The 22,431-nt window shown below is 44.1% G+C and overlaps 1 non-coding gene across 1 annotated transcript; it reads right to left on the bottom strand.

The window, feature by feature from the left end:
• Positions 1 to 20,275: 20,275 nt before the first annotated feature.
• TRNAE-CUC (transfer RNA glutamic acid (anticodon CUC)) lies at positions 20,276 to 20,348 on the bottom strand. The gene has a single exon. It is a non-coding gene; the product is annotated as a tRNA-Glu (tRNA).
• Positions 20,349 to 22,431: the final 2,083 nt, after the last annotated feature.

The raw sequence follows: 22,431 nt of genomic DNA on the forward strand, positions 1-22,431 counted from the left end.
CACCAGAAAAAACATTTTAAGGGTGGGGTTTGAAAGTCTAATTAGGCAACATTAAAAATAAAGGTCTCAATAGCAAGTATAGTTCTTATTTCCAAACAGACATGAAGGACTGTTGGAACGTTTTAGCCAACAATTCTGTGTTTCAGAAAATGAGGTTATAGATATGGCATAGTATTTGGCCTAGAAAATTTTTCCAGGGCTGTAATAACCATTATTAGGGACTTTGCTGGTGACCCAGTGGCTGAAACTCCAGACTCCCAGGGAACTAGATCCCCCATGATGTAACTAAAGATCCTCCGTGCAGCAACTAAGATTCTGTGCAGCTGGCTCCAAGGTGGCTCATATAGAAGATAATGGACCCAAGTCATTCACCACTCCAACCTTTCTGCAACATCTTCCCTGTTGCCAGAACTCTGATTTTGTTCAAGGGTGGCCCAGACCGCAGATGGCTAAGTGAAGGTCTCCAAAGCCTCAGCCCCAAGCGGAAACCCTTGAGAGCCAATCACTGCTTCTGTCTCCTACTGTCCTCACTGGTGACTGGTTCAGGCATGGACAGGTACTGCAGCTCTAACCAATGGGGATGGTCGCTTGAGAGACTTCTGTCATGTCTGCATGCGATGCCATGGATGCCGTGGAATCTTCTGAAGATGAGAAAGCTGAACTGATGGGCGGAGTGGCTGTGTAGTTAATTAGACAGAGTCATCTGCGTCCTTGGTGATGTAGCTGAGTTGCTTAATCAACTCGGAACCCCGCTGCCTCTTGAATTCTTGCTATGTGAGGTAAAAACTTTTGTCTTATGGTTTGAATCAGAGACCAAAAATATCTTACTGTAGCTCATGCCTGTCCCCAGGAGAAGCAAGGAGGAAAGCCCCAGCTTTAGAGTCACGAGGACTTGGTTTCCACTCTCACTTCCTATAAGTTGTTACTGAGGAACAAATTATCTCAAAACTTAGCAACTTAAATACACCAACCATGTATTATCTTTGGCAAATTTGCAAGTGGCTTGGATGGACAGCTCTGGCTTCGATTTCCTCCTCTTGTGAGACCACGAGACACATGGACAGGAGTTTTTATTGCGGTTTCCACAAGAAGGAACAGGCAGCCAAGGTAAGCAGGCTTACCTGTGACATGACCTATATACCAGTCCTGATTCAGGGTGAGAGAAGACTACACAAAACTGTGAACACCCAAGAGGTGAGGATCATCTGGACCGTCCTGGAGGCTGGTTAGTTACCACATGTTTCAGAAGTAGATTAACTTCCATGTCTTCAGTTTCTTCAGCTAAAAAAGATGGTAACAACGTATTAGTCACACTTCTTGGTTGCAACTGTTAGAAGATGACTCTGCCTTACTTATGCAAAAGAGGGAATTTATTGAATGAATTTGGGGCATCTCACGTAATAAAAAGGAGGCTCATATACTGAGGCTCATAAAATGTGCAGAAATCAAGGGAGGCCTGGGAGAAAGCAATATCAAGCAAGATTGAAGCCTCAGGATATGTTTGGTTGGGAAACTGGGACTGACATCACCTCCACTGCGCCCTGGGCGTTGCTGTCAGAGCTGAATTCTCAGCACTACCACGGCTGCTCTGGGCTTCCCAGGTGGTGCTAATGATAAAGAGCCCTCCTGCCAATCAGGAGACATAAGAGATGCAGCTTCCATCCCTGGGTCAGGAAGATCCCCCGGAGGAGAGCATGACACCTGTATTCTTGCCTGGAGAATCCCCATGAACAGAGGAGACTGGTGGGCTACAGTCCATGGGGTCGTAATGAGTCAGACATGACAAGTGACTTAGCTCACTGCCACTCTGAGTAACTCTCAACTGCTTCTGTGTCCTGAAAGTTCCACAGCACAGGGACTCCCTATCCCCTCTGCTTCCAAGAATTCAACAAATGTCCACGACAAAGATCAGCCTCCTGGGATTCTCATTAAACAAGAGTATGCGTCTTTGGAAAACTGAGAGTGATCAGTATTGTTGGTTATTTAACTGAAGGGGGAAAGCAGGCACAGAGTGGGTTTAGAGATTTCAAGTTTAGAGTGATCTCATCTTAGACCCTGAAGCATCCTGGTGACATTTCCAGACACACTGATCGGTTCTGTTTCTAATCACACCCTCATCCCACCCCTGCTCTCATATACATATGCAAATTTTAAATTGCTGAGCTTGATGGTGAAGGACAGAAAAGCCTGGCATGCTGCAGGCCATGGGGTTGCAAAGAGTCAGACACGACTGAGAGACTAAATAACAACAGCAGTGTAAATCTTATCTCCCCTCTGATCTGGTTGCCCTGTGACCATAGTTGGAGGCAAGAGAGCAAACTGTAACCAACTGAGAAAAGTAAGGTGAAGGTTTCCTGTCAAAATTGCAACTGGGCCCCCTGGAGCCTTGACATGAACTACGATTAGCCTCACTGTCAAGTGGTGATGCTTTCTCTTGTTATTATCTTTGCTTCTATCTCAGTTTGAGTTGTCAGGGCACACCAAGACACCTCTTCCCAGAGAGAGCTTTGTTAGTTGTTGGCATGGCTTTTACTGTTCAGACTCAACTATTTTGTTCAGATTGTTTTCTGCCTTGGGTTTGAAGTCACTGAAGTTATCATATTTAACTTGTCAGTGACTCTCAAGATCAGTGTACGTGAGAAAACCAAGTGGTGGTGGTTTAGTCACTAAGTCATGTCTGACTCTTGCAATCCTGTGGACTATAGGCCGCTAGGCTCCTCTGTCCATGGAATTTCCCAGGCAAGATTACTGAAGTGGGTTGTCATTTCCTTCTCCAGGGGATCTTCTCAACCCAGGGATCAAATCTGGGTCTCCTGCATTTCAGGTGGATTCTTTACTGACTGAACCACCAGGGAATCATCAAGAGAACAGTGTGGAGATTCCTTGAAAAACTGGGAATAGAACTGCCATATGACCCAGCAATCCCACTGCTGGGCAAACACACCAAGGAAACCAGAATTGAAAGAGACGCATGTACCCCAATGTTCATCGCAGCACTGTTTACAATAGCCAGGACATGGAAGCAACCTAGATGTCCATCAGCAGACGAATGGATAAGGAAGCTGTGGTACATATACACAATGGAATATTACTCAGCCATTAAAAAAATACATTTGAATCGGTTCTATTGAGATGGATGAAACTGGAGCCCATTATACAGAGTGAAGTAAGCCAGAAAGAAAAACAACAATACAGTATACTAATGCATATATATGGAATTTGAAAGATGGTAACGATAACCCTATATGCGAGACAGAATAAGAGATACAGATGCATAGAACAGTCTTATGGACTCTGAGGGAGAAGGTCAGGGTGGGACGTTCTGGGACAATAGCATTGAAACATGTATATTATCATATGTGAAACAGAACACCATTCCATGTTCGATGCATGAGACAAATGCTCAGGGCTGGGAAAATGGGATGACCCAGAGGGATGGGATGGGGAGGGAGGTGGGAGGGGGGTTCAGGATGGGGAACACATGTAAACCCATGGCTGATTCATGTCAATGTATGGCAAAAACTACTACAATATTGTAAAGTAATTAGCCCCCAACTGAAATAAATAAATTTATTAAAAAAAAAAAAAAAAAGAGGGCTTGCTAAACATAGATTGCTGGTCCCCGTCCCCAGAGTCTTTGACTCAATAGGTCTGGGGTGGGGCCTAAGAATGTACATTGTTAGTAAGAGGCCAAGTGGGGCTGATGCAGCCCATCTGGGGTATACTTTGAGAACTGCTGACTTGGGTGACTTGATGCTGGTGCTGGACTGCTTTGTAAGCTTCTTATACTCTCCCCAGTAATTAAATTGCCTTTCATAAAGAAAGCCAACACAACACTCACAGAGCAAAATTCTATGAGATTCAGAGATAAATATTGAAACCTGATTTCAGTTAGAAAGACACTTGACTACATGGAACAGAAACTTGACCACAGATGCTTAACCCGGTAGCAGTTTCTTATTTCCTCACATTCTCCAGTAGGCCAGAAGCTGTCCAAAGCTGGTGAGATGATTCCACATGATCAGGGGTTCAGGCTCTTGCTAACTTTCTTCTCTGCCACCCTTGGTAAATGGCTATTGACCTCATGGTCACGAGATGGCTGCTGGAACTCCAGGTATTGCGTCTATACTCTAGGCAGGAAAAAGATGAAAGATAAAGAGGATATGCATGTGGGAGATTTTCTGGAAGTCTCTCTATAGACTCTGTTCCCATCTCATTGGCTGGAACTGTGTCTATGGTCACACTTAACTTCAAAGGAGTTTGAGAAATCAAATAGTTTTAGTTCAATACTTGTTGACCCCAATAAAATGAGGAGAAAAGATAATCAGCAGTCTGTTTCAGCATTCACTAGCTTGACTCCCAAAGGATCCCACATTGTGTATTCAGGCCAATTCCACATGCTGAGTTAAACCAAGTATGCAATAGCTGAAGGGCCAAAGTGGGGGTATCCCTACATAAGAATTTCTCATTGTAGGTAAACAGGTGTGATATGAAAGGATAAACTGGTTAGATATGAAAGGGTTAGCACTGCTTTCTTTTTACAACACTCTGTGAAGTTTTATTATGCAAGACAAGGCTAAACATGCTGGGCTTTGCAAGCTCTTTGACAGCAGAAGCTTTAAAACAATTTTCCTGGAGTATCTCCCTGAACTAATTTCCATGGGTCTTTTGCCAGGAAACTGCGATCTATACAGTGTCAACTGTAGGTTTATTTTTAGAGCCCCCCTGTGCAAAAGAAGCAAGTATGCTTTCCTCAAACCAGTTTCTTATTTTTTCTAAAGGGAAGGAAATGAAGCTAAGAGCAGTCGGTGAGTCAGGGCATGGGGGTGCGGTGCTGGTTTGCTGTCTGGAACCCGTGTGAATTTGACAAAGGCTTGCCCTCACTGAAGTTCCCGCTCTTCTGTGCGAAATGTGATCTGTAGGCTGTCACTAGGCTGCATCCCAACAAACTAAAAATCTGCAACTTCACAGCTCTTAGAAACATTAGGGAAGGATGTCTAGATAAATCTTTGCTAATGGGAGACTGAGGCTTAAGAAAGAAAAAGGCTTAAGCTAGAAAGTTCTTTTAAAAGTCAAGAACAGTTTTAAGAGAAAAAAATACTTTAATGAGTGTGAAGGATGGCAAATGTTTCCCATGGCTGCCTAAAAATTGCCAGAAACTTGGTGGCTTAAAAACAACAACAAGGAACTTCCCTTGTGGTCCAGTGGCTAAGACTCTGCACTCCCAGTGCAGTGGGCCTAGGTTTCATCCCTGGTCAGGGAACTAGATCCCCACGTGCCTAGCTCAGCCAAATAAATCAATTAAATTTAAAAATAATAACAAACTTAATTATCTTCTAGTCCTGGAGGTCATAGCTCTGACATGGGTCTTATTGGACTCAGCAAAGTTGTCAGCAAGATTGTGTCCCATTCTCCAGGCCCTAGAAGAGAATTCACGTCGTGCATTTTCCAGTTTCTAAAGGCTGCCCACATTCCTTGGCTTGTGGCCCCTTTCCTCCATTTTCAAAACCAGCAACACTGCATCTCAGTGACAACGCTCTCTGTCACATCTTCCTCTCTGATTACAACTGGAAGAGGGTCTCCCCTTTTAAAGAACTGTGTGATTACTACATGTGTCTAGGTTGGGCCCAGCTAGACACTCCAGGATTACTCCCCCTCTCAATGTCCCTAACTTAACCACATCTGCTGAGTCCCCTTTGCCATGTAAGGTAATGCATTACAAGTTCTGGGGATGAGGGTGTGGACATTTTTGGGAGTGGCGGATGGTCATTATTCTGCCTACCAAATGGATGAAATCTATTGTTTAAAGAAGTGTATGGGTTGAGAAACTAAAGGAGGTCACAAAAAAATTGAAATTAGGCTTAATTTGTGGGGTACAAAGAGGTAGGGAGAGTTGATGTGAAAAAAAAAAATCCAAGAAAGAAGATAAGTTACTACATTAACAAAAATAGGACAATGCTAGTTAACAGCATTAGAAGCACTGAGCAGAGGGGAGGCTTAGTGTAGGATTACTTTTCCTCGGTTGTGAATCACACTTTCACAAAATGGAACTAAATATCTAGAACTCACACCATTTACAAAGCAAGCCTGTATTATTGATAGCATTAAGTTAGTTTTGCAGAGAGAGCCTTGCTTGGCTTTTAGGGTTGGAAGGTCACTGAGGAGGGTCTGAATTCATCACAGAGCCCTAGACAGCATTTGAGGGAATTTATAGGAAACCAGGGAGATGAGGGCAGCCTTGACTGTGTTTAGTGGCTTCAGGCTGTGGAATGGAAAGGTACATGGCATTTACTTCCAAGTTGAGAGTGGGCTTATGACTATGGGTGGCTGACACGTCAGCCCGTCAAGGATCAGTAAGACGGGAAGAACTGAACTCCAGTAGAGGGATCCAAGTGCAGGGTGTACAAGCAGGCTAGCTCAGCCTTGGCACTGTTGGCATTTGGGACTGTGTGCTGTAGGAAGGTTGGCTGCATCCCTGCATTCTACCCATCTGATGCTAGCAGCACCCTTTCCTCAGGTTGTCATAACCAAAAATGTCCCCAGGCATTGCCAAATGTCCCTCAAGGGGGCAACAGTGCCCTAGTGGAGAACCACTGGCGTAGACTGGGAAAGGGAAAAGAAGTGGAAAGACAGTAGGTGAAGCCAAAGAGCCTGCATATGTACAATTAAAAATTGTTGCTGTTGTTTACTTGCTCAGTCATGTCCCACTCTTTGTGACCCCATGGACTGCAACCCACCAGGCTCCTCTGTCTATGTAATTTTCCAGGCAAGAATACTGGAGTAGATTGCCTTGTCCTTCTCCAGGGGATCTTCGCCACCCAAGAATCAAACCCGCATCCCCTGCATTAGCAGGCAGATTCTTTACCCCTGAGCCACCAGGGAAGCCTACAGTGAAATATTACTCAGCCATAAAAAAAAGAATAAAATAATGCCATTTGAAGCAACATGAATGGACCTAGAGATTATCATACTAACTGAAGTAGGCCAGATGTCATAATCATATGACATCACTTACTTGTAGAATCTAAAAGAAAGGGTACAAATGAACATATCTACTAAACAGAAATAGATTTACAGATATAGAAAATAAACTTATGGTTACCAGAGGGTAAGTGGGGAGGAATAAATTGGAAGATTGGGACTGACATATACACATTACTATATATAAAAGTAGCTAACTAATAAGGACCTACTGAATAGCCCAGGGAACTCTACTCAATATCCTATAAAGGCCTATATGGGAAAATAATCTAAAAAGAGCAGATATCTGTATATGCATAACTGATTCACTTTGCTATACACCTGAAACTAACACAACATTGGAAATCAACTCTACTCCAATAAAAGATTTTTTTAAAAAAATGCATTTAGAGAACTTAGGCTGCCAGAACACTCTGCGAGGGAGCCTTTCCTGGGACCTCTGGCTGGAGCTCGTGGGCTAGTAGCAGCCTCCAGGAGCATCCAGCTGGTTTGCATATTGGTCTCTAGATTGGCCTCCAGGTCAGGAGAGCTCAGGATCATTTGTTCAGGGGTGGCACTCTGGCTGTTGTTCATTTGCTATGGAAGCACAGGCTTCAAAAGGCAACTCACCTGGGCAGGTGACAGGCTTGTTTGCAGTATAAACAGCTTGGGAGCTATTATCTTATTTTACTTCATCTAGGCTAAATGCCAGCCCCTTCTGACCTCAGACTGGTAGAGGAGGGAGAGGGGGACCGTGGGGCTCTAGATGGAAGCAGGGCTGCCTCAAGCTGACACAGATGAGTTTGTCAAGATCGAAAAGAATGCATCCTTGGTGGGTGAATTAGAAAAGAATATCTCTCTGGGCTGGTCAGGAGCAGGGCTAGCAGATGAGCTGGTATATGATCTGCAGCCCTGGCCCCTCTCAGCAGGGCGCCCAGCCAACAGCTGCCCCATCATGGAGAAGCCAAGCTCCACCTCCCACTCTGCATCCCACATGTCCCAGGAGACTGACTTTCACACATGAAAACCTTGGGACTCGGGTACGACACTGGGGAGCCTCCAACTAGGAGAGATCCTCAACTGTATACCAGCGGAATTAGAATTTCCACATGGTCAGAAAACAAGGCAATGATTCTGTAGGAATGAGTGAAAGATAGTTTAGAAATATTCTAATGAAGGAAAGAGCTAGAAGAGGCTGCATATGAGCCTGTCCATTTATAACTTTAGGACCTAGGTGATGAGGAGGCTGCAGAGGTGAGTGAAAGTGGTGCACTTTTTTAAAATTAATTTATTTTAATTGAAGACTAAGACAGAGGAGCCTGGTAGGCTTCAGTCCATGGGGTCACTACGAGTCAGACATGACTGAGCAATTTCACTTTCACTTTTCACTTTCATGCATTGGAGAAGGAAATGGCAACCCACTGCAGTGTTCTTGCCTGGAGAATCCCAGGGACGGCGGAGCCTGGTGGGCTGCCGTCTATGGGGTCGCACAGAGTTGGACACAACTGAAGAGACTTGGCAGCAGCAGTTACAATATTGTGGTGGTTTTTGCCATACATTGACATAAATCAGCCACGGGTGTACATGTGTCCCCCATCCCAAACCTCCCTCTCACTTCCCTCCCCATCCCATCCCTCTGGATTGTCCCAGTGCACTGGCTTTATTGCCCTGTTTCATGCATCAAACTTGGACTGGTCATCTATTTTGCATATGGTAATATACATGTTTCAATGCTATTCTCTCAAATCATCCCACCCGCGCCTCTCCCACAGAGTCCAAAAGTCTGTTCTTTATGTCTCTTTTGTTGTCTTGCATATAGGGTTGTTGTTACCATCTTTCTAAATTCCATGTATATGTGCTAATATACTGTATTGGTGTTTTTCTTTCTGACTTACTTTACTCTGTATAATAGAGTGCACTTTTATGAGTGAGGGCAGAATACTGAGGGTGCTCCTGAGTTTCAAGTTCTGATGGTCCGAGTTTAAGAGATGCCGTTCCCCAAAGCTACCCATGGTCTGTTGTGTGCATTCTGTGAATTTCCTTCGATGAGCCTGGAAAACCAGAAGTGCTAATCCTCTTCTTGGATGAGTGAGGTATCATTCTGACAAAGGTCCGGAGTAAGACATTCTAAATCAAGAAAACTCTCGGTAAGTGCAAAGGCTTCCCCATGTTACAGATGGAGACTCAGAAGCACAGTCAGGCAAGCTGCCAACACTTGCAGGGTCTGGGGGTCTGGGGTGAGAGAGGAAAACAGTCCTTATAAGACAAACAGAGGACACAGAGGGAGGAGACGGGGAGGCCGGAGGCTAGTGATGCAACCACAAGCCACGGTAAGGTGGCAGCCATCAGGAGCTGATTGAGCAAGAAAGAATTATCCCCTGGAGACATCAGAGGCAGCACTGCCCTGCCCATACGTGACTCCAGACTTCTGGCCCCAGTACTGGGAGAGAATGCTTTATATTGTTTCAAGTCACCACATTTGTAGTAATTTGTCATGACAGCCCCAGGAAATCAGGGCTCATTACAATAATTACTAATAACAGTGAGCATTTATTAGGCCTGATTATGTGCCAGGCATTCTGCTAAAGAGACATTATTTTTTTAAACCAGCATTATCTCATTTAAGCCTCATAGGATATGTGCTTTTATTATCCCCATTTTACAGATGAGGAAAGTGGGGTTCAAACAGGCAAAGTAGCTTGCCGAAGGCTGCATGGCTTATAAGCTAGGTTTGGACCCAGTTCTGACTGACTCCAAAGTCCGCCCTTAAGCACTCAGAGAAGCCTCCTTGCCTGGTTCGTCCAGCTGTCCTGGAGACAAGCCCCTCATCTAGTGGCTTCTGGTTGAGTGTCACGTGTTCTTCCCCCTCATCCTCACACCGACTCCTTACTTAAAAAGAGGCCCAATTCTTCTAGCGCTCTCTCCCTGAACCCTAACCCTCTCCCCGAAGCTCTTTGTTGCCACCTCCAAGTGGTGTGTGTAAATTACAGCCAACTATTATGCTAAATCATGGGAATACCATTTCCTGTTATAAAGAAACATTTCAGGCACACACATAGCTCTTTGTACCTCTTTAACTTCTAGGTCATTGGGGTTTATTCGCAGATGTTGCCAAGATGAATCAGAGATCTGGAGGAACTAGCTGTCCTTGGAGAAGGACAGCCGTCAGGATGGTTTCTTCTTTTTGCTGATTTTGAACTCATGTGAAGACTTATCTCTATGTCCCTGGAGACATAGAGAAGTTTATTTTCTTAAGACTTAAAATATATTCTTTGAGCTCGCCAAGCTGTCAGAACGTCAACACTGGACACTGCTGATGGCATGATTTAGAAAGCAAGTATTTCTTTCCTTTTCTGCTTTTGCCCTATCTTTCAGGAATTAAATAGAGTTTTTCCATCAGCTGATGACCCCAATAACTGTGTGTGTGTATGAGTGTGTATATGTGCTGGTGGTGCTTGGGGGAAGGGGATCTGGATGAAGTGGCCATTTTTATTTTGTCGCCTTTTATTTCTTTTCTTTCACACAAAGCTACCCCATTTTACAGGTGGAAACATTGAATCTCGGTGAAGTGAAAGTTTTCTCCCAGATGACTCCTCCAGACAGACTTCATCACAAATGCTGTGCTTATCCTCGCAGGAAGCCTTCCCTTTAGTGACAATGAGAGCTGTTGTACGAGTTTTGAGGTTAATTTTAAAGCAAGTCATGTGCCCCTCCTAGTGCTCTGACCCAAATATGAGGCAGAGATTCTAAGCTGTGCACAGAGGAAACTGCAATCGATCAGGAGGCCCCACAGGAGCAGTTTGCTTGATTACGGGAACGCGAGCCTTGGTCTCAACCTCTGCAAGGCTCCATCCTTTGGGATTCCTGTGGTGTCCAGTTAGGGCCCTGCCTGGGGAACAGTACAGAGGGGATCCCAGTCCAGAGCCAGGCCCAGAGACTGACCCTGGGTCATTTCTGTACCCGGGTACCCAGAGCCATAAAGAAATGCTCACCTAACCTCTTCTGTGCTCACCAACAATGTCTTCTTGACGCATTTGAGGGGCTGAGGGTGAAAGGGAAGGACAGAGCTGGTGCTGCCCACAGTCTTTAAGCCGACCAGGAGATGAGAGACGTTAGTGCAGACAGAGGGCTCTGGTTTCGTAAAATGAAAGCTTACCCTTGATCCCACCCTTCTGAACCTTTTTTTTTTTTCTGTTTGAGGCTCTTGTACATAATCACCAGCCCCAGGATCTTCTGTCCTCTTTTGTTTCTCTAAACAGAAGCCTGCTTCCAGGAAAGCATCTGATAAATTCACTTGCATCAAGCAGGGTGTTTTTGTTCATTTGCTAAGTCAAGTCTGACTGTGACCCCATGAACTACAGCACGCCAGGCTTCCCTGTCCTTCACTATCTCCTGGAGTTTGCTCAAACTCATGTCCATTGAGTCAGTGATGACATCCAGCCATCTTATCCTCTACTGCCCCCTTCTCCTCTTGCCCTAAATCCTTCCCAGCATCAGGGTCTATTCCAATGATCTGGTTCTTCACATCAGGTGGCCAAAGTATTGTAGCTTTAGCTTCTGTATCAGTCCTTGCAATGAATATTCAGGGTTGATTTCCTTTAGGATTGACTGGTTTGATCTTCTGGCAGTCCAAGGGACTCTCAAGAGTCTTCTCCACTGACACAATTCAAGAATATCAATTCTTCAGCCCTCAGCCATCTTTTTTGGCCCAAATCTCACATCCGTACATGACTACTGGAAAAACCAGAGCTTTGACTATATGGACTTTTGTTGCCAAAGTGATGTCTCTGCTTTTAAATACACTGTCTAAGTTTGTCATAGCCTTTCTTCCAAGGAACAAGTGTCTTTAAATTTCATGGCTGCAGTCACCATCTCCAGTGATTTTGGAGCCCAAGAAAATAACATTGGCCACTGTTTCCACTTTTCCCCCATCTATTTGTCATGAAATGATGGGAGTAGATGCCATAATCTTAGTTTTTGAATGTTGAGTTTTAAGCCAGCTTTTTCACTCTCCTCTTTCACCCTCATAAAGAAGCTGTTTAGTTTCTCTTCACTTTCTGCCATGAGTGGTATCTGAGGTTATTGATATTTCTCTCAGCAATCTTGATTCCAGCTTGTGATTCATCCAGCCAGGCATTTTGCATGATTTACCCTGCATATAAGTTAAGTAAACAGGGTGACGATGTACAGCTTTGACATACTCCTTTCCCAATTTTGCACTAGTCAGTTGTTCCATGTAAGGTTCTAACTGTTGCTTCTTGACCTGCATACAGGTTTCTCAAGAGGCAGGTAAGGTGGTCTGGTATTCCCATCTCTAAGAATTTTCCGCAGTTTATTGTGATCCACACAGTCAAAGGATTTAGTATAAACAATGAAGCAGAAATAGATTTTTTGTTTTTTGGAATTCCCTTGCTTATTCCATGATCCAACTGATGTTGGCCATTTGATCTCTGATTCCTCTGCCTTTTCTAAATCCAACTTGTACATCTGCAAGTTTTTGGTTCACGTATTGTTGAAACCTAGCTTGAAGGATTTTCAGCATTATCTTGTTAGCATGTGAAATGAACACAATTGTATGGTAGTTTGAACATTCTTTGGCAATGATTTTCTTTGGGATTGGAATGAAAACTAACCTTTTCCAGTCCTGTGGCCACTGCTGGGTTTTCCAAATTTGCTGTCATATTGAGTGCAGCACTTTAACAGTATCATCTTCTAGGATTTGAAATAACTCATTTGGAATTTCATCACCTCTACTAACTTTGTTCATTGTAATGCTTCCTAAGGCCCACTTGATTTCACCCTCCAGGATATTTGGCTCTAGGTGAGTGATCATACCACCATGATTATCCAGATCACTAAGACTTTTTTGTATAGTTCTTCTGGGTATTATTGCCACCCTCAAGCAGAATGAACAGCTGTTTTCCTCTAGAGAACATTTGCATTGGGAAGACTTCAAGCAAAAGTGATGGGTCTCTGTGCAACTTCAGAGAGAAGTTAGGTAAAAGGGAAGGGACCTGCCTGGGGGCAGCCAGGGCAGGGGGGAGGAGGGAAGGTAGGCAGGAATGTGGACAGGAAAGCAGGGCAGACAGAGAAAGCATACAGGTCAAGGGAAGATGGGGAAAGAATAAAGGTGGAAAATTTGAGGGTGCTGGTGTCAAGTGGTGGTGGCTTGATCAGTTTGCCTACCTGTGACCCTGAAGCTGAGTGTTGGCTGAGTAGAACTACAAAGCAACTCCTTCTTTGTTGAGATGGCCAAGAATCTCTCAGAAGAGATGTTCAGAACCAGGCTGGCTGAGAACTGATACTGCCAGATGGTACAGCAGCCAAAATATTTACTGTGAGGCCCACGCTATTTGGGAAGAGGCTGAACTTACATTCCTGCTGCAGACCTTGCTGGGTCCTTTCTCCTCTGCCCCTGGCCTCCGTGACTCACCGGGTGACTTATCTTCGCAGGCATTTCTCTCTCTGAATCAGCCTCCCCTCTGGCATTCCAGTGAGAGATGCCCTGTGTCGAAACAAGTCCTGACTGCATTTCTGGGAGAACGGCCATGTCTTACTTTCCATGTAATGTGACGAGTTGAGACTCAAAAATAATCTTATGAGGTGAACAGAAAAGCCAGCATGCTCTCTGTTTATACCTGGGGAAACTGCGAAGGACCTTCATGTCCCAGGTTTCCAGGGGCCCAGCTGGAACCTGGACCTTGAACTCAGGTCTTTCTAACACAGTAGGGCCTGTCAGTTCACCTGGAAATTATCAATGACTCATGCAAGATCACATAGTTTCTTGCTGCCTCTAAAATCAAAATGTTTTTCTATAAAATCACAATTTAAACATCAAAAGAAGTATCCTCAAGGGGAAAGAGGATTTCTCCCCCCCTCCTTTTTTTGTTGCAAAGCACTCATTTTAGCTAGATAATTTGAATCTCTGGGTGATAGACTGATTCTGTCAAAAAAAGTTAATGACTTTCTCATTTTACAAAAGTGTTTATTGCAGAAACTCTGGAAATTTTAGAAAAACACCAAGGGCAAGATAAAAATCACCTGTAATTTCCCATTCAGGTATAATTGTTATATAATTATTATAACAATTATAACAGTATAATTGCTGTTGACATTTTGATATCCTTCCTGTCTTTTTTCAGGCACCTAGAACCATCTTTTAAGAAACTGAAAAAAATGTGGTATAAACTGATTAATAACTTGCATTTTCATTTATCATTTCCATGACCATTTTTCTCACATGATTCAGTTTTTTTCAAAGCACGTATCCTATGAATGATGTACCTAATTCATTTAACCCATTGGAGGGATTTTTAGATTGTTACCTTTTTTTTTTTTAAACTTCCACAATGGGCATCCCTGATCTTATAAACACTTACTGATGTTTTTCACCCAGTGATTTGTCTGATTGTTGGTTTGCAAAAAATTTAAAATGCGGGCAGATAGACAGACAGGTATTAGGCATTAGCTTGATTTTTGTTGGCTGGAGAGGGAGAAAAGTGACACCACTGGTTTCAGGTGTCTCCTCTGTCAAGGTCCCCTCCTTCTGATGTGCTCTCAATTCTGCTCTTCTAGCGTGGCCTTCACACTATTCATCATGTCAGCCTTCTCTGTAGCTGCCACTGCTTCCAGCTGTCATCCTCTGCTCCCCCTGGTCCCTGCCTTGTGCGGATGGCTCTCATCACAGCCCTCCCGGTCTCGCTGACTATTGATGAATGTTTTCTGTGTCTCAACTCAGTGCTTGAAAAGTTATTTCTAAGAGCAGCACGTCCTTGAGGGATCCTTGTCACGGTATCTGAAGTCAGGTGCACAAAACTCTTTGGCAAACCACTGTATGGTTGGTTTTCCTGTGGGTGCAGCCCACTGCCCTGCTAGAGCCATGCTGGCAAGTGGTAGGAAGCCCAGGGGTAATTAACAACGGGTGACCTCGGGGTTTCCTCTCATTCGCTCTCTGGACAAGGCTAACATCTTCTCATCAGGCACTATTAGTTGGTGAGTTCTAATAACAAGGAGAACAACTAGGTTGATCATTATTTCCAAGTTGTAATTCAAGAAACAGATGAAGAGAGGTCATAAAATCAAATAAGGCCTAACTGAGTGCCTTTTTTTTTTTTTTTTTTTTTTACTGAGCACCTTTTAAAATTAAAAAGACAAGAATCTCTTGGGTTGCAGATTCTAAAAATAGTTTCCAGTGCCGTCCTTCACCTTCACAATTATTTTTGTCTTCACTTCTAAATCCAAACAGCACAGAGCAGAATTTGTACATTAAGCTCATAAGAGAACAGACAGCTCATTTATTTGCAACAGTGGTGGGATCTGACTGTTTACCATCATATGTTTGATTCCAAAATACATATGGGCCCACTTTGCTGAGATGACATAGATATCTTATTGATAACCACAATGCCTTTTTTTCCCTGAACTTATTTTTTTTGCATTTTGTTTAGCTCAGGGACCTCCACCTTTATTTACTTTTATTTATTTTAAAAATTTATTTTTTAACTGAAGGATAATTGCTTTTTGTAGTTTTCTGTCAAACATCAACAAGAATCAGCCATAGGTATACCCACGTCCCCTCCCTCCCGAACCTCCCTCCCGTCTCCCTCCCTATTCCACCCTTCTAGGTTGTTACAGAGCCCCGTTTGAGTTCCCGTTTGAGAGCAATTCCCATTGGCTATCTATTTTACATATGGTATTGTAAGTTTCCACGTTACCCTCTCCATGCATCTCATCCTCTTCCTCCTCCCCTCCCTCCATGTCCATAGGTTGGTTCTCTATGTCTGTTTCTCCATTGCTGCCCTGAAAATAAATTCATCAGTGCCATCTTTCTAGATTCCATACACACGTGTTAGTGCCTTTTTAAAATTTTTTATTGAAATATAGTTGATTTACAATGTCATGTTAGTTTCAGGTATATAGCATAGTGGTTCAGTTACACATATACATAAATATACACATTCTTCTTTTACATTCTTTTCCAGGACGGTGTCCTTCTTGTGAAGGACAAGATTACCGCAGCCTTCCACCCCACTCAGAGACGTGTGAGTGACCTCCATGCTAATCACCTCCTGTCCATTCATTCACATTTATTCAAACATCTGAGACTCCCCTATGTGCCAGGCAAGAGAGAAAGCCCTCAGTCTTCTAGGTGGGAGACAGATAAATAGATAACAATGAAACTCTTACAAGGGAAAATAAAGCCAAGTAAGAGGCAGGAGTGTGTGAGGAGGGTCTGGTGGAGGTACTTGAGATCTGCTACTTAGGGAAGGGGACTTCCCTGGTGGCTTAGTGGTAAAGACTCTGCCTGCCAATGCAGGAGACCCAGGTTTGATCCCTGGGTTGGAAAGATTTCCTGGAGAAGAGATGGCTACCTGTTACGGTATTCGTGCCTGGGAAATCCCACGGACAGAGGAGTCTGGTGGGCCACAGTCCATGGGGCCGAAAAGAGTTGGACACAACTGAGCAACTAAACAACTACTACTTAGAGAAGGCCTCCAAATTCAGGGAAGTGGCAGTTAAGGCGGAAAGATCAAGTCACGGAAAGAGCTTATCTGGGGATGAAGAAAGCAAGGACGAGGCCTCAAGATGGTAAGGGCTCTGAGAGGGAACCAGTGAAGAGGAGTGTGGCTGAAGCCCTGAGCAAGAGTGTGGCGGGAGGTCTGAGGGAGTTCGGCAGGTCAGGAAGATCCTACAGGCCATGAGAAAGATCTAGGCTTTTATCGTTGGCGAGCAATTGTTTGGAGGTGGCCCTGAGGCGGGGGAAGCTGGTGACCCTGAGGGGACCTTGGTCAGCTCTACCATGCCGTATTCCAAATGCCATTCACTGCAGACTCTGTAGTCCCTGAACCCAGCGGTGATCACCTTGGGTCCCAGCAAGCTGGGAGCATTTAGCAACTTTTTTTTTTTAAATCGACCTGTATAGTTGATTTACAATGTTGTTACTTTCTAGTGTACTGCAAAGTGATCCAGTTAAACATATACGTGTATCTATTCTTTTCCATATTCTTTTCCATTATAGGTTATTACAAATTGAATATAGTTTCCTGTGCTATACAGAAAGTCCTTATCTGTTTTATAGATAGTAATGTGTATCTGCTAATCCCAACCTCCTCATTTACCCTCCCCCACCTCTTTTCCTTCCTGATAAACAAGTTTGTTTCCTATGTCTACAAGTCTGTCTCTGTTTTGTAAGTAAGCTCATTTGTATTGAGTTCCCCCTGTAGACCATGTGATCTCTGCAATCTCCCCAATCCCGGACTGCCACACCGAGTTATAGGAGGTTACGTAATTGGACAAGGTCATGGGGTGTCTTAGTTCAGGCTGCTCTAACAGCACTAGGTGATAAATGTATTTCTCACAGTTCTGGAAGCTGGAAGTCTGAGGTCAGGTGTCAGCATGGTTGGGTTCTGGTGAGACCCTCTTTGGGGCTGCAGACTGCCAACTTCTCCTAGCATCCTCATATGATGGAAGGCAGAGAAGCAAGCTCTCCTGTGACTCTTAGAAGGGCACTAATCCAATAAGTGGGGATTCCACCCTCAGGACCTCATCTTAATTGCCTCTCAAAGCCCATCTTGTAAAACCATCACATGGAGTAGGGGGAATAGGGTTTCAACATATGCATTTTTGCGGGTCACACATTCAGTCCATGACACACGATGTAATGTAAACTTGGATCTAATTGACTGGAAAGCCTGTTTTTCTTACTGTACATTATGTTGTCTAGTCCTTTCTGATTCCTCCATTCATTCATCAAAACATTGAACGTTTGCTGTGTCTGGTGCTATGCTAGGCACACACTAGGTGTTAGACACAACTAAGAGACAATTCCTGCCCTCAAGTGTCTTACAATCAAATGGGCTGTTCAGAATGCATATTGCATCTCCCAGAAAGGAGTGAGATTATAACATAGCCTCTACCACCCATACACGCACCCACACACCCACACACACCATTTGGGATTTTCTGAAATGGAGATTTGTTTTATTCTTCTCATTAAAAGATGCTGGCAGCTGCCAGGCAGGATGGGCCACTGCCAGGCATGAAAATCACCCATTGCCACATTTGTCCTCAGATGACATTGGTACTACCAATTCAGTTGGATATCGCTTAAATTTGGATCCTTGTCACTTAAAAAAATCTTCAAAGAGCTCACCGAATGGTGCAGGATTGAAATGATAAGGTATCAGTGTGGAAGCCTGCCAATCACGTGGAGAGCAGCAGGAACCCCGGGTGCTCAATGAAGTGTCAGAGCCCAGCATGGGGCTCACTCACCCTCCACCAAGGGCCACTGTTCAGGTGGAGGACAGACAGCTCTATCAAGACCTTCCAGATGGCTTCTGAGAGAATGCAGGAAACTTCCAGTGATATCTTATTCAGCTCAGGAAAATAAGAACCAACAATTTAAACACAGAGGCAGACACCCCAATATCCTTCCATATGCCTCAACATCATCTCAAGTATAATAGCATCCGAGATATTCTTAGCGTCAGTACCCTGCTTGTGTCCTTCAGAATAGTCACGATAATTTGTAATTATTGGGTTTGCTTGTTTTTGTCTATCCTCCAAAATGAGGTTATCTTTTCATTGCTGTTTCCCCAGCAACTGGCAAAGTGCCCGGAGCAGAGCTGGATCCTCAGTAAGGGTGGGGGGAAGGGCATATTTCTGAGATGGCTTTTACTTATTACCAGTGACCAAAGCGATTTGGAACAGTCTTCAGTGTCTGAGAAACTGACTCAAAAGTTTTACGGTAATGCCAATGAAATAAGTGCTGTACTGATATCTAAGTAAATATATGTTCTTTAAAAAACAGTAATAATGCAAAATGTGATTTTTTTTCTGACAAAAATTTTTATTAAAGTTTATAGGTATGATTTGGTATTATCTTTTAGGACTTGGAAGTTTTCTTTACTCAATGGCATCACAGAAGGAAGAAATAGTACATAATAAGCATAGATTAGATAGTTTTAAATCAGTTAGTTTAATATTTGGGGATCTTTGTACAATTCTCCCAGCATCTCTAATCCATTAACTGAAACCTCTCACTAGACAATGTGTACGTTTCAAATAATTTAAAGTCACATCAATGTAGCATGGAGCTAAATGATCACCCTGGTTGGAAAGGAAGCAGCCAGCATGGGGGTAACGCAGCTGTAATCCTGTGCTTTAGGAGCTGGTCCGAGGGGCTGCCTTCCGGGCAGCTCCCTGCAGGTTGAGTGCATCAGCTTGGAACAGGTGGGTCCCTTAGAGCTCTGATGTCATGCTTACCTGGGCAGGTCACGGATGCTCTCGGAGTCTCAGCTTCCTCACTTGTAAAATGGGGATGATAGACGCCACTACCTGACATGAGGAGGAAAGCACATGTGTCTCATGCTCAGTGGGCGCAAGGTGCAGGATGCAAGTTTCAGTTGGTTGCTGCTGCTGTGACACCACCACAGACCAGGAGGGTTAGGACAACAAACATTTATTGCTGGCAGTTCTGTAGGTTGGAAAAGCTGAGACCAAGGTGCAGATTTGGTCATCATCTCCCTATAACCTCACCTGGTAGAAGGCATGCTCAAGCTCTCTGGGGCCTCTTTCCTTTATAAAAGGCGCTCATCCCAATCACAAGGGGTCCACTCTCATGACCTCATCCCCTCCCAATCACACCGCCTTAGGTTTCAACACATGAACTTTATAGGGACACAGACATGCAGACCGCAGCAGTGCTTTCCACCTGACTCCCTTCTAGAACACCTGAACCAAGCTGTGTGCCTTCAGCGATTTGGAAGCATCAGGGCTGCTAAGCTCAGATGGGAAGAGAAACTGCTGCCTCTAGAACAGCACTCCTTCTCTGGTGCTTTTATTCCATCAGCGTGTCTTTTTCTTTTTAATCTGAACTTTGTACTTTCCTCTTCTCCTGCCTCTGCATCTTCAGAAACCTCATCACTGATCCCACCACAGGTCTTGGGACACAAGACACAGGCACTTTGATCTTGGGTTTCAGTGCGGACTCTTGGCAGGTACTTGAATCCTTGACCTCCTTTCATAGAGGGCCACATTTAAACCACCGCCCATCTATTCTTTTCTGTACTGAGATATATTTAAAACATACTATAAGTTCTTTCTCAAATACATTCTCCAAACATTAGGCCCATGATCTAAGTTTTCAGACTCTGAAACCCTGTCTTTCAGAAGGTCTGAGTCCTCTTTGAGTCTGCTCCCTCTGATGATTCCCTTCAGGTTTTTTTTTTTTTTTTTTAATATTTATTTATTTGGCTGCACTGGGTCTTAGTTGTGGATCTTTTTTTTTTTTTCAGTTGTGGCATGTGGGATCTAGCTCCCTGACCAGGGATTGAACCTGGACCCTCTGCATTGAGAGCACAGAGTCTTAGCCACTGGCCCACCAGGGAAGTCCCATGACTCCCTTCATTTTATGACATGAGTGCCAATTCTTGTTGTAATCACCCTCCTGTTCCTCCTTAGCTCTGTTCGAAAGGGAGAAGAGGAGGTGGGCATCTGGGCAGGAGGCATGGCTACCGATGGTTCTTTTAAGGCTAATTACTAGGAAGGAAGGAAGGCGCAATTCCAGAGAAAGAGACAGGAACTCTGAGCAACATTCTGCACATTTATCAATGGGAACACCCAAATTACACTCTCCTCCCACTTTACCTCTTATTTTAAAAATAAGCTGTTTCTCCCACACATCCAATACTTCTGTGAAATGTGTTGTGTCTCTCCGTACTTGTTTCCTGAACTTGGAATGCTGTCTCCCTAGCAACTTTCAGCCACCATCTACTGAAATCCAGGTCATCTCTGAAGAATTAGATTGAACGAGCTCTTTTTAGTCACCTTGCTATAAGGATTCTCTCTCTCCCTGGACTCTTAGGTTCCTGTCAACGTCATGTTCCCACCACAAACCATCCTGTGCGGGAGTCATCTGTGTGTGTGTTTGATCCCAGTCTAGAAACGGCTCCTCTGGGGACTGGCATTTCTCACACGTCCCTGTTTGCCCAATACCCCAGTCCTCTGCATCAGGTGCTCTCCCAGTGAACCGGATGGTCAACACACACACACACGGGAGACACGGGATGGTGAGCACCGGGCAGCAGAGTTTGGATGATCTGAGAAAGGGGATGCCCACTGACCACCACGATTGGCTCTCTGACACCACTACGTCACCAGTCACTGGGACCCACTCTGCCTGTTCCTACAACTTCCATCCCAGAGCCCAAGACGTCTTCATAAGCTGGGTGCAACATCCCACACAAACTATGGCAAAAGTCAGCCTGGGAACTTTCTCGCTTTGGGTAAGTGCCATAAATATGTTGGGAAAGAGAGAAAATGAAGCTCATAAAAATGTCAAGGATGACACGGATGAGTTTTAAATCTACGCCTGGAATGAGAATTAGTGAGAGCAGAGAGCAAACTAAGGCAAACACTATTATGCTGCCATCTCCATCGAGGACACTATTCTCCAAAATGATGCTGAAGGGGAGAAGCTATTAGTATTTGAAGTCCTGGACTGATATGGGAGTAGTGTGAGACATCTGTTTAAAATCAGTTCACGTGAAATATATCCACATCTGTGGATGGATCACAGAACTACCAGCAGGGCTCTGCAGGAATGATGCAACAGACCAGAGATTGATGAACCTGCCGTTTTCCCAAGAGGGAATAAAGCAGATTCCAGAAATTCCAAAATAGTAGTATAATGTAAAACTCGGACAAAATTTGCAGTCGTACTCCCCAAAATTGCTGGTTTCTTTTTAACTGTTATAAATTTTAAAAAATTGTTTTTATTTGGTTGCATCAGATCTTCATTGTGGGCATGCAGACCTATTGGAATCTTCCTACACCAGGGATTAAACCCATGTCCCCTGCATTGTAAGGCAGATTCTTTACCACTGAGCCACCAGGGAAGTCCACTTTTCAACTCTTTTGATTCAACAAAGTATCCTACCCAAGAACTCCCTCTCCTTTGTGATAGGACTGTTAGAGCAACTAGTCAAAGAACTAAGAGTAAAACAACAGCTGATCTTTAGAGAGACCAGTGGTATGGACTGAAGGTTAACAGATAACACAGAGTTCACGCTTTGTTGGATGTGGCTCCAAGAACTTTGTATACTTTGTTCATCTATCTAACTCTTGTAATGAGCCTGTAAGGTAGGTACTGACATTATCCCAATTGGGTAGATGGGAACACTGAGGCCAAGTTAAAGCAATTTGCCTAAAGGTCATACAGATAGGATTCCAACCAGGCAGTGTGGTCTCCAAGTTGTGCTTCCCACGTTAGGCTACACTGCCTTTCCTGTAAACGGCAAGGCTGCTCAGAAGGGGAAGTGGGAATCCTCCCTTTTCCATACAGGTGTGTGAACTTGCCTTTTTACTTCCATACAGATGAGAGAAAAGGGTGGAAACCATCAGGCCTGCTCTGCCCTCTGACCCATTGACTTCTCTAAAAGGAAGAGGGCGACTTTCTGGTTGCCAAAGTTG

The sequence above is a fragment of the Giraffa tippelskirchi genome, chromosome 8 (genome assembly GCF_054371585.1).
Source record: "Giraffa tippelskirchi isolate mGirTip1 chromosome 8, T2T-mGirTip1v1.2.pri, whole genome shotgun sequence".
NCBI lineage: Eukaryota > Metazoa > Chordata > Mammalia > Artiodactyla > Giraffidae > Giraffa > Giraffa tippelskirchi.